The following is a 13,387-nucleotide window of genomic DNA, read 5'->3' as shown; positions in this document are numbered from 1 at the left end:
GGGACTGGTACCCTTGTAAGGGGATGAAGAGACCAGAGCTCTCTCTCGCCGCCATGTGAGGACACAGCAAGAAGGTGGCCATCTACAAGCCAGGAAGAGAGCCCTCACCTGCCTGTGTTGGCACCTTGATCTTCTTGTACTTTCAGCCTCCAGATCTGTGAGAAAAAAAATGCTTGTGAGCCCACAGCCTGTGGTATTTTGTCATAGCAGGTTGAACTAAGACAGGCGGGTAATGCCATTTAGCATGTGAGACTGCCATAAATACCAGTCGGGAGACAGGGTGGGGCACATTTAAGTGTACAATTCAACAAGTTCTCTGGAGCAACATAATAGCCTATTGGCTCATCTTGTATTATGCCCTGCATCCATCAGATGCTAATTGGATCCCATTAAACAGAAGGCTGGTTTCACGGAGACAACTCGTCTCCAGTCCGCACTGGCTCCGCTCTCGCTCTCATTACCTGTGTAGAAATCCCCAGCCTCAGAAATTCCTGCTCTCAGCAACTTGAAAGGAATCCAAGAGCAGAACAGGCAACCGTTGGCAGCCTCAGAGACCTCGCTCTGAATCTAGACATGGCATCCAATAAGCATATCCAGGGAAAAAAAGTGTACAATACATGGAAATGAGTCCAAGAAACTCCTTCCCGTGGGCTCCTAAGTACAGCAAAGCTTGGGAACTCGCACATCCATCCACGGCGGGCGCTGAGCTTTAGCTAAATGGCAAAACAATGCTTCTGAGGGGCGACAGTTGTCCTTTAACCAACAGCTCCTAGAAAAATGATCTTCATCTCTCGTTTCACTCCACCTTTTTTGTGCAAGGGTCTCAGCCTTATCTTGAAATACCAAAAATATGAAATATTAAAATAATTTACGTGCTGGTGAGATAAGACTGATAAAATAGTCAAAATCTAAGGGAGCCAGACCCTCCCCACAGGGCCTCTGCCATCAGCCACTGGGGGCTTGAGGGGGACCCCCTCCGGACCCTGTGAGAGACCTGGTTTGTGGGAGGAAATAGGAGACCTTCCCAATGTCAGAGGAGCCACACACACACACAGAGTGGCTGAATGCAAGGAGACTTGGAAAGAAAAGCATCCCAACCTTTGTAAAGGATGAGGACGCAGAGACGGACAGATGGGAATGAATGTGTGCTGACAGGAAGACGCTCTTGAATGTGGGTCCAGTGAGACCCTGAACCGTGACGTCACCCTCCGGGCTGTCTGTCCCTGGAAACTGCACTTGCTGGGCCCTGCCGGGCTGTCCCTGCGGTCACAGCACCTCGAAAAGGGGGAGAATAGGCAAGTCTCGTCTGGCCAGAATGTGGCCTCGATAACATGCCCTCGGTCGGCCCCAGAGCAGGACAGAAGCTCCTGAGAGCATGCGGGAAGCCCTCACCTGCGGAAACGGGTCGGCGTGGACGGGTCGGCGTGGACGGGAGGGCTCCCCCTGCTTTTCGAGTGCTCTGCGGCTTCAGTGGACATTTTGTATTGTTTTAACATGTTTGGTTGAATGTGTGTAAGAGAGAAAACTTACATAACCCCTTGGACCGGTTCCCTAAGGAAAGAAGAAACCTCAAATGTCAACTTGCAGTTAATAAAGAGCAGACACTCTGGAGCAGGGAGGCCCTGCGCAGCCCGGACACAGCGGCTCTGGCGGCAGGAGGGCTGCTCGCTGAGCCGGCTTGGCCCCTCGGTACCTGGTGAGCTTCCTGACGATCCACAGCCAACCTCTGTGACGGGACGAGCATCCACTGATCCCCAGGAGTGAGCCTCAGGGGAACCCAGCCAGCCTTGTCCACAAACGATGGTAGATGCTCTTTACTCAAGTCTGTCTGAGCCTAAACTGCAATTTCTGCAACTTCTTGAGAGTCTCAAACCATTTCAAAAATAAAGAATTTGTATATGAAAAGATGGGTTATGTCACCCCTATCTTTTCAAATACGGACATCAAGCATCGTGGAAAGTAAGGGGCTGGCCCGAGTACACTGACACGGCGTTATCAGTCAGGATAAGCTTGGTTTTGCTGCAGGAAAGCAATCCCCACCCTCAGTGACTTACACCATCGAGGCTGACCTGCGAGCACTGCTGAGTGGGCGTCATCCATCCCCCAGAGGACTGACCGAGGACTGAGGGCCAGCCCCATCTGGTCCACTGCAGGTCACCGAGCAAGTGGGACAGCAGGGCCAGTGATGCCTGGTTCTTCGTGCCACCACCAGGAAATGACTGGCGTCGCCCCCACTCGCATCCCACTGGGTGCAGCCACCTAATTAACAGCGGGCCGAGAAAGGCGATCCCAGCCAGGGCGCCACATTGGACAGCAGGGGTGCTGGCGCCAGAAATGGGACCGGGGTCGACCTGGTCACACAGCCTGTGTCCCGTCCACGCAAGCTCTGCCTTGCACTGTTTTCAACCAGAAGTTTAAATATTACCTATCTCAGCCCGTCCTTTAAAGGTTAAAAAATGGTGGCATAAAACCCAAGTAGCTCTTCATCCACACCTGGCTCTTCTTCACGTCTAAGGAGCCCCCCTCAGAGAGGGTTGCCAGGTAACACACTTGATACTCAGGTAAGTCAGAAGAGAGAATAAACAACAACAAAGCTCGAGTCTGTCTGGGGGGTATGTCCCAAACGCTGCATGGGGCCTACTTAGAGTCACAACGAGTATTCGTGGCTTACCTAAAATTCAAATTGAACCAGGCATCCTGGGGGGCAGGGGGGGCGGGGGGAGAGAGGGGTGTTATTTTTATTTTGTTTTGCTTTTCTTACTAAATCTGGCAACGCTTCCTCAAAGGTGGGGGCATCACCCTAACACACATGCATGGAAGAATGAACATTTAAAAATGAAAATCATTGAAAACTACGGTCGGGCTAAAAGAGCGCCAGTACTACTTCAAGGAAGCCAGACTGTTCCCCAGGTAATGCTGCGAACTCGGAGGAAGACCCAGCGGGCAATGTCTACGTCCCCCACAGCTCTCTGCTCGCCACAAACCTCCAAGAGCAGCTGTTCGCTGGGCTCATGGGCAGAGTTCTGAATGAAGCGCCGGCTTTGACGGACTCCCCATTCTCCATCACGGGGCCGTTCAGAGCCCAGAGAGTTGGGCCGGGTTTTATTTGACTGCATTTCCCAACAACCAGCCCGTGACCTGCTACAAAGACCTTGATAAACGTCCATTGGGCAGAACTGAGTTGGAAGAAAAGACCTGGCCGGGTTGCTCAGTTGGTTAGAGTGTCATCCCAATATGCCAAGGTTGCGGGTTTGATTCTCGGTCAAGGGCACATACAATGAATGCATAAATAAGTGTAACAACAAATCGATGTGTCACTATCTCTCCATCACCCCACCCCCCCTCTCTAAAATCAATAAATAAAAACAAAAAAAAGAGGAAGGAAGGGTGATAGCATGGGATTCCATTTTCCTTGACCATCTCTGAAAACCCTGTCTGCCCCCAGGGCGCTCAATAAAGCCCTCGATAAATGCTAACTGAACCCAAGCATACTGCTTCCCACGGGGCCACTGTGAGTCCTTATGGCTCCCAGATACAGGGTCAATGAGCAGACAAAGGCTTTTACTTGTGCCAACAAGGCCAGGGCATGCCCCCTTCCTCTTGGGCAGAAGCTCTGTGCTAGGGCCCATAGCCTGGCTAGCAGAATGGGGTGGGGGGCCTCCCTATTCACCTCTGATGTCTCCCCCAAGTCAGGCTTCTGTTCCTGGTGGAGCAGATCAAGCACTGGCGGGTGCCCTCGGACACGGACTCCCACTCTTGGCAGAAAATCTTTCTGCTCCTGTTTCTCACACCCAGCAAATCAGACTCAGAGTTGAGTGCAAGGAAGAGCAAACCAGCCACGGGCACATGCACACACATGCGCCCACACGCACACGTGCACAAGGACGTAAGGTAACAAGCCCGCTGGAGGGGCGTCTGAGGGAGCTCATCCAATGAAACACTTTCCAGGTGGAACTAGTGGCGTATATACTAGTCCGCAGTCTCCTCACTAATTCTCGCTTTTCTACTGTTTTCTTGCTGGTTTTTGGTGCTGCTTAGAAGTGATTTCAGGAAACAAGAAGACATTACAGGGTTGGGTGTAATGAAATGAGGAAGATGGCAACTACAACTGACATATATTCTTTCGTTAATTCACTTGTGCCTAATTATCTTGTTGCTCTGCCATCCAGCCTTCTCCCCACCGACAGCCACTCGGGAACGCTGCTCGTTACTGCGGAGCAGCCTGGAGGAGCTGTCTTAAAGATGAGCACGCCTCGGCCCCAGTTGTCCCAGACTGCCTCCACGGCTGTGGAGGAGAAAACTTCGGAATCCAGCTTTTGCTCTGCGGCTTGTGAGAAATTTCCCATCATGCATCACCAGAAATAACCAATTGACGCTCCATGTCCAACTGGAAAACGACGGCCTGTTTTAGAGGAATGCTCTGAGGACGGAGCAGAGATGAGGTCAACCATATTTAAATTAATGAACTCCAACATCTCCACAGAGGGAAAGACACCCAGCTATGCATCAGCCGTGGGCAACGTTAGGCTCCGGGGCTGTGATTTGATCACGTGATTTCTCTAGCCATTTAGTACAGGTTTTCACAAATTTTCCTCTGTGCCCATGCCATTTCCTGTGATTAGAAATTTTTTCATACGTTCTAAAACACTCCTCTGAACTTCAAACTTACATCCTCATGTCAACTTTGCCACAAAGTGGGACTTCTTTGGTCCACCTTCATGGTAATTTGGTTGGGGAAAATGTGGTTTTCAACCATAGCAAAGAAAATTGTCTTTGGTGAAATGCTATTTTTCACCAAATGTGTGTTTCCACGAAATGTTTTCTAGCAGCTGGGAGAGTCAGCTAGTTGAGACCCGAGCTGAACACAGGCCTTCGCATCCCGCGACACCCAAGGCCACAGTGAATTGTGGGGACCACTTCTAGGTCCTTGAGCTATGTGAGGGACAGTGGGGGTGCCCAAAGAGCACAGAGAGGAAGGATGAAGGCTTTCTTTTTTGGGGGACAGTAGTGAAGAGCAGTGAAGGATGAGAACTCTAGGGTGGGGCACATGAGGCACCCAGGAAGAGGAGGAGGAGCGGAGAAGGAACCTACCCGAGAGATCTGAAGTCAGATTGGGGAGAACAAAAGCTGAACTGAGATATTTTGAAGTAGTACCAATACATATATAGCCCCTTCTCTGGTGCCAGTAAGTCCTGAATTGGCTGTCACTGGATGGAAAGGTGGTTCGAAATGGGAGGAGTTACAACCAAGTGAAGCTCTCAGCCACTGTGCACACGAGGTGAGGCCTGAGATGCAAACCCACCATGGTTGTGCCTGGGTGCAGAGGGAGGCTCCTGAGCCAGACGGTCTGCATTTGGCTCCAGGTTCTGACGCTTAAAGGCTGCATGACCCTTAGCAACTACTTAACCTCTCTGTGCCTCAGTTTCCTCATCTGTGAAATGGAGCTGATAATGACATTTTAATCTTCGTTTTGAGAAAAGAGTTAATAGACATAAAGTGCTGGGAACAATGGCTGTTATGCAGAAAACGCTCATTTATAGTCAAGTATCCAAGCAACTTTCGGTGAAATCCCAGCGAAGATCATTCAGTTTGCTTGTTGACCTAGAATCGTGCGATATTTATTAAGAAATGAGGTTGGAACGCGTTCCGCGAGGCATGGATGTCCCTGTGGTGGGTGTCCCGGCACAGCTCTCTTGGAGAGCGTGTTGCCATGTCACAGGGAGGAAGCGGAGGACGGATAGGTGAGGTAATGTGCCTCCACGGCCGGACAGGAGCAGAGCCGAGACGCACACGCCCAGCTGCGCACAGCCGGCCCCGCACCGCGCGCCGCCCTGACTGCGCGTTGGACCCTCTATTCTGAGCAGGTGCCGCGTCCCCTGGAGCCCAGCGACTGAATCAGAGAAGAGAGCTTTGCAGCGCGTTTGCGACAGGGAGGTCCACGGTGAGAGCAGTGACTTGCACCAGTAACTTAGCCACGTGCATTCCCAATGTCCCTCCTACGGAACCCCCAGGGGTGACACCAAGCAGCACACCTTCTGTGCTCTGGACCCGGCCCTGGAGCTCACCCTCGAGGCACACAGGGCACAGCCTCGGGGGAAGGGACCCCCGTGTGCAGCCCAAGGGAGAACGTTCACTGATGCTCGACATCAGAGGGGGAGGGGATGCAAGCAGGACAGTGGGCTGGGCTCTGTCCTCTTTCTAACATATTGTGTCCAAACCACCCGATGTGGCAGCCAAACTGCGGAAGATGACCCCCTGCAGGGCGGTCTGGGCTCTGTCCCGGCGAAGGCCCTGCCTGCTCCCTTCCCCACCTGGATCTGGAATTTACAGAATCAGGCAAATAAGATGATACACGCATCCTCTTTCATAACAGGCACAGTGTTACTATTATTATTCTTAAAGCAAATTAGCTTCTGATGACAGAGATTAGTCAAAACCACGATTCTGCTGATGGTGAGGGGGGACGGCTTTTTTTATTTTTAACCAGAAGAGCTGTTGTTTCACTGTTGGAAAGTTACATAAAATGGCACTCCGGAGGGAAACTAAGTTTCGGAAAGTCATCTCATGATTAGTTCTCTGGGAAGAGGTGAGGCATTCCCGCCGTTCGGCTGGCGGCTGGCCGGTCACCAGCACGCAGGTGCAATGCCCCCTGTCCCCTGGAGAGAGCACCCACATTGCTTCTCCCAGGATAGTTCTGTGTCCCCAACGAAGGGCGATTCGTCCTCCTGTGGGACATTCGGCAACGTCTGGGCCAGTTCGGGCTGTCATGACTGGCGGAGGTGGGGAAGGCAGTGTTTGCTACTGACATCTAGTGGGTGGAGGCCAGAGATGCTGCTGAACACCCTGCACCTCACAGGACAGCCCACCCACCCCAACACACCATGGTCTGACCCCAAACACCAGCAGTGCTGTGTGCGGTTGAGAAACCCGGGTCTAGCGGATCGGAAATCAGGAGAGGTTTTCACAGAGAACCACAGGGCGCGGAGGGGGTTCCGCTTGAATCCCCCCCAATCCTGAATGCCCAGTGGGAGTTACGTTTGGATGCTCCAAATTCCTGGTGTCATTTTGGGTAGAATTACAAAAGAACAAGGCAAAAACTGCATAATTGATTCTACCTATATGTCTGAATTTAGGCAGAATTTCCAAACAAAAAGACCCCCCCCAAAAAAAAAAAAAAACCCACACGTTTGCACATACACTTTTAGGGCTGCAGATAAAACCCCGAAAGTCTTGGGTGTGATGACTTCAGGTGCTGCCTCCAGCCCCGCAGGTAGTCAGGAGGAAGCTGACAGACTGTTTCACCCCCTTTTCCGATCCTCTCTTAGGTTTCCCTAATCTGCTGATTGGTGCTCGTTAAATACTGCCATTCCTCCATGAGACAATGCTTCCTGACTGATACAGGGCATGTGGTCGTAAATAAGTTTCCCGTCTTTTAGCTTGTTGGCGTAAAAGACAAATCTAATTACGTTCCCCTCAAAGAATTAAGCATTTCAGCATCTCTTGCAACAGGATGTTGGCCAAGTCTTCTGTGAAGGGTCAGATAGTAAATATTTTTGGCTCTGTGGGTCACACGCCTCTGTCGCAATGGCTGGTCCCTGCCACGCTACTCGGAGCAGCGTAGAAATGAATGGGCTTGGCCATGTGCCAATAAAACTTTATTTACAAGAACAAGCCGTGGGATGGACTTGGCCTCAGAACTCCTGACTCCTACCTGACAACATAGGTTTCCTGAAAATAATGCATGTAGGCAAAGAGAACAGGGGAAAGTACAGAGAAAGCCATTATAAAACATCGGCAATCGTGCTCACTGTCTTCCAACGGGCAGCCTGTGTACAACTTACTGCCAGCCCCAGGGGACCAGGGCTGTGCTGGGGCGGGAATTAAAGGGGATACAGACATCTGGAGAAAAACAAGGAATCGAAACCACCCTGGTCGACAATCTAGTGTTACTTTCATTTCTTTACTAGGTTTTCCTTTCAGTTTAAAGCATTGCTTTTAATTCAGAAACTGCCCTTCGGTCCCCATGGGCCAGCACACAGGCGACAGTACCCTGGGGGAAGGGCCGTGGCCATGCAGGGCTGAGGGCCGGGCGCCTCGCTGGGACGGACGGCCTGGTGCGCAGGATGGAGGGTGTGTGTGTGGCCTGAGAGATGTCCTTGAGGTCATGGGCACAGAGAGGGAGCTGGAGCGTCAGAAACTGGGCAGAGCACAGATGAGCCCTCGAAAACCGGCAGGTGCCGCCCACTAGACCCGCGCTTGATGGTGGCCAGTCACTCACTCACGACAGCAATTCCACTAAGGGCCCCTTCCGGGGGAGCGATCAGAGCTGATTTGCTAGAGATCAGTGGCCCAGGCTGAGGACCTGGCCCAGGCTGTGGGCTCGGGGGCCGTGCTCCTCACATCCTCCAGGAGGGCCCGACCTCCTCCTCTCCATCCCCCGCCCCCCGCCTTCCGTCTTCTGCTATGATGGTGCCATGGACACGTTTACCAGTTTAACCACTTCTAAGAACTGCCCCATGGAGCCCCAGCCTTCCGTGGCCAAGAGGCCCTGCAGGTGGGGTGTTAGCTGCCATGGCCAGAAAAAGTCCCCAAGACAGAAGGAGCCAGGAGGCCATTGCTCTGCCCAGCAGGTGCCCGCTGGGGTGGGCTGGAGGGATGGGGCAAGGAGCTGGTGGCATAAAGGCACCAGCTACTCCGCGGGTCTGTGGTTCGCCTCCCACAGGGCTCTGAGTTCCTGGGCGGCGGGGCCCCACCAAGTTACCTCCATACCCCCACCTCCAGATGGGGGGAGGTGCCCGGAGAAGGGGGTGAATGAGTGCATGGATGGCTCTGTGGGAATGAGGCCCTGGCGAGGGCTCTGGGGGACAGGCACTGAGAGGGGGCTCTGGGAGGGCAGGAGAAGGCAGTGGCAGGAGGGGGGTGGAGCGTGGCCTCTGCACGTGGCCTGTCGCCTCCGGCACCCCTGCCCTCTGCCAGGAGACCTGCCGTCCTCTCCCAGGCTGGTCTCTGTGGAGATCGCGCCTTACCTAGCAACAGCTGCTATGGAGAGCCGCTCTCTGAAGCTCCAACAATAGAGCGCAGGCTCCGACTACAACTCGCAGACGGGATTGAAAGGAAAGGCGGGTTCATCTCAAGGCCAGGCTGGGAGAGGGTCTGGGCTTTCAAAACGGGAGTTTCGGAGCACGGAGCGGGCAGCCTGACCACGCCCGGCAGCCTGTGCCCGTGGCACCGGCAAGAAGTGGAGCAAACTCATCCCCTCCGGCTGCGACCGTCCCCGTCCCCGTCCGGGAGACTCGTGCTGCTCCCTGTTCCCATTCAACTGGGTCAACATGTGCCTGTAAATTCCTCCCAAAAGGGAAATCATAACAGCATCAGCAGCCCCAGAAATGACAAACAACTCAAGTATGGAAAGGCGGCTGCCAAGTATTCAACAGTACTCATATTGCACCAGAAAAAAAAATCAGATAAGAAAAATAAACCGAGTTGTGTGCATATTTCCTTAAATATGTATCCCATTTTGCGGTTCCCTCCAGCCTTTGGTGTAATGAATATGTCTATTTGTCAGGGGTCATGGACCATCGGTCCTACGCCGCCGCCTGGGATTGGTGAGCGGCCTGTCGGGTTCCCTCCCGGCTCCGCGGCCCAGGGCGGTGCTGAAAGTTCAGAACAGAGAGCCACTGACATTCATTTTCCCACTGGCCTCGTTGCTCAATTACTCCAGACTGCGGCCAACCCGTTTCCCTGTGTCTCCATCTCTCTACTATGTTTGACTTGCCAACACATATTTGCAAAATGCTTTGTCATCCTCCAGGGGGAGGTCCTGGGGTGACTTGCGCACAGCTGATGGTCCAGGAGCTGGAGGGCGCCACCGTCACCTCTTCCCCTTGGTTGACAGACGCAACTCTACGGGGAAATGGCAGTGGAGGCCAAAAACGGGGTCGCCGAGGGAAGCCCTGAGCCGTGACCCGTGGAGTGGATGATGCTTAGAGGCTGAGGAGGCCACACCTTCCTTCAGCCACCCGGAGCTTGGCCAGGGCACCAGAGCCTCCACCAAACTTGGGTGGCTACTCTTGGCATGGCCATGAAAGCCACAGCCACAAACACTGACCAGGGAAGAAAAGAATATGGTGAGAAACCAGCTCGCCTTTGCTTCTCAGACTCCCTGGAAGGCTCTAGAAGGGCATTTTTCTATCCTCTGAAATGAGAGGCCAGATCTCTTTTATCACTGGGTCAGGAACTATGACCGAGCACCTACTCAGGGCCAGGGCCAGGGCCTGTGTCTGAAACCTGGCCCTGTCTTCAAGACGCTCAGACGCCATGACTTAACCCAAGGATGATGCCAGGGTGGCCCACGCATGACCCCTCTGCGGTCAAGGCGGTCTAGTCAAGGGCGATGGGACCAAGAGGAAGAGGGTCTGACGCCAAGAACAATGGGTCCTCACCAAAGCGAAAGCCATCTGCTCCCAATGACGCCTTTCCTTTCTCCTACAATTCGTGTTTATAGGAACCTGCGTCCTCTGGGGTCTCGGAGCATCAGGAGAAGACAGTTATGACCCGCTCTGGCAGGTACCCAACTTGTAAATGTGCTGTGAACCATCAGGAGGCAAAAACAATGTCCCTGCTACTGAGGACAATGTCACGCACCCTTTCTGCTTAAATCTTAAACTCCACAATGATTGTGGCTTACTAGGTATTTATGGTTACTCTGAAGAATGCTCGTTAAACTTGTGGACGCAAACAGCATTGTGGTGGTTGCCAGAAGGAAGGGGGTGGCGGATGCGGAGTGGGGGTGCAGTGGGCCTCATCTGTGGTGACAGAAGATGATGTGACTTTGGGTGGTGGCTTGCACATCTTGTAACATAGAAATCCACACCTGAAACCTTCATGATCCTATTAACCAATGTCACCCCAATACATTTAATTAAAAAAAGAAAGAATGATCATTAAATACAGCTGGACGCTATCAAGAAGAGGCCCACAGTGGATGACAAGGGCGTCCCATCCTCCCAGTGCAAACAGCCCTCAGACGCCCTGCCAGCCAGCCCGTAGCCCAGTCCTCGGGGTCTGTGGCATCGCTCGGCTAAGAGGCCCTGCAGGTGGGGTGTTAGCTCCCATGGCCAGAAAAAGTCCCCAAGATAGAAGGAGCCAGGAGGCCATTGCTCTGCCCAGCAGGTGACCGCTGGGGTGGGCTGGAGGGATGGGGCAAGGAGCTGGCGGCATCCACAGTGACCATAAAGGGACCAGCTACTCCGCGGGTCTGTGGTTCGCCTCCCACAGGGCTCTGAGTTCCTGGGACGCGGGGCCCCACCAAGTTATCTCCATACCCCCACCTCCAGAGGGTGGAAGGTGCCTGGAGAAGGGGGTGAATGAGTGCACGGAAGGGGGTGAATGAGTGGATGGATGGTTAGGTGTCTGCAGCAGCATTGCCTCCTGAGTGGTTAAGGATTTGCTCTGTGGCACTTACTCAAGAATGAACTCTTGACTCTCCTTGAGTTTTTGCTAAGAACTCTGCCAACACAAGTTAGATGCGAGGGTGACCTTGTTAAGGAAGGCTAAATTGAGATGGAAAGGCCAGGATTGTTCTCCAAGTGGAAGTGGAGGTTTATTATTTAAGAAATCACCTAAATGTTGCTATTGAGGTTTTCTAAAGACTCACAGGGTTCTTGCTTTTTACGCTAGTCCATGGATTCGGTGCCCATTATTAAGTTTATCCTGGGTAAATTACCAACCTGTGATCACCCTGCCCGGGGTGACGAGAAGCATCGCAAATAAGAGGCTCTGGAAAGGGCTGTTGATGGTGTTCATGATGCAGGCCGGGGGGCAGGAGCGGGGGGGGGGGGGGGGGGAGGGGGCGGGGAGCACCTGAGACAAACACAGAGGGAGGAAATTCACCACTTCTTACAAACAAAGCCTGTCATTTCTAAAATAAAAACCATCATTTCTGCCAAGCGTTAAACAGCCTGACTAGCAAGATCAGCCCGAGATGGAAATAATTGGGGAGCTGGTCTCCTCAACAGAAACGGAGAGTATAAGGAAACAAGGGTGTTATGGGTCGCAGCTATTGATTTCGGGGTGGGGAGGGGGTAATATACAATTTGACCTCTAAATGTCCCTTAGGGAATGAGACGGTCAGGTTTCCAATGACTATATTTTCAAAGTATTATCAAGGCTTCATTATAGGAAAAAGAAAGGGAATGTTTGAGTAAAATAAGGGTCCCCAAACAAAAACTCCCAATTTCGGTTGCTTTGATGCATGTCGTCTCATGAGTCATATTTGGGGAGCTCTTTGGTCCTTTCAGGGTGCTGCATGGAGATTTCCTCTGTCAGCTTTCTTCTTTTGGTTTTCCTTCGAAAGCCCCCACGGGGAACGACCCGCCTTGTCCACGGAGTTCTGTGCACGTCACGCACAGCGTGGGCACGCCAGCTGAGCCTCTGGCTCCCTGTGCTCCTGAACACGCCGCGGGGACCCTGGGCAAAGAGGGTGTGCGGCAGACAGATCTTCCTGCAGGGTGTCCCCCAAAGGGGTATACACAATTTGAATGACGATAAAGGCAGTGTTTATTAACATACAGTTCAAATATTGAGTGAGTTATCAACTGTTAAAGTGTGTATACATTTTTTGGGGGCACCCTACATAATGTAGTGATACACCTACTGACTTGGTGGGTTGTGGGGGGAGGAAGGGAGTGTTTTTAAGGCATTTAAAAATATATATTTTTTTAAATAAATCCAGAAGCCATAGAGTTTCCTTTCTTCCATGCCTGGAGACTCATGCATTCTTAAGAATGTAATATTGAATTTTCTGTCTGTACTGGGTAGAACAGTGTCTCCCCCAAATCCATGTCTGTCTGGAACCTCAGAATGTGGCCTGACATGGCAATAGGGTCTCTGCCGATGGGCTTGTTCAACATGAGGTCATATTAGATTAGACTGCGTCCTTCTAATCTAACGCGACCTCATTCCTACTGTGCGGGCAGGAAAAACTCACTTCTCCTCCCGCGTGGCTCCCCCCACCCTCCCCCGACTTCTACCCTCACCCACCAGGGGTGGGCTTTTCCTCCCACACCAGGCAGTCCTCTGAGACCCCAGCTGCGTGCCTGCAACTCCCTTCCATTCGGACACTAACAGAAGGTAGCGCGGACCCCACGGGTGAAGGGCTACGTTCCATGAGGGTGCCCCCCACTTCAGATGCCAGTCCCGGTCGCCCACAACTTCTGTGTGACTTGACTTCCACGGGAGGGTCTCGGCCGCCTCCCCGGCGTCGATGAGCTGCCGGAACAGCTCACTTCCTTACCCTCACCAGGGTGTTGCACACGAAAGGATACAGATGAACCGGCGAGATGAAGGGGCCCTGAGCACAGCACCCGTTCCCACGGAGCCGGCTGCG

The sequence above is a fragment of the Cnephaeus nilssonii genome, assembly GCF_951640355.1.
Source record: "Cnephaeus nilssonii genome assembly, chromosome: 4".
Taxonomy (NCBI): Eukaryota; Metazoa; Chordata; class Mammalia; order Chiroptera; family Vespertilionidae; genus Cnephaeus; species Cnephaeus nilssonii.
This window is presented reverse-complemented; position numbering follows the sequence as displayed.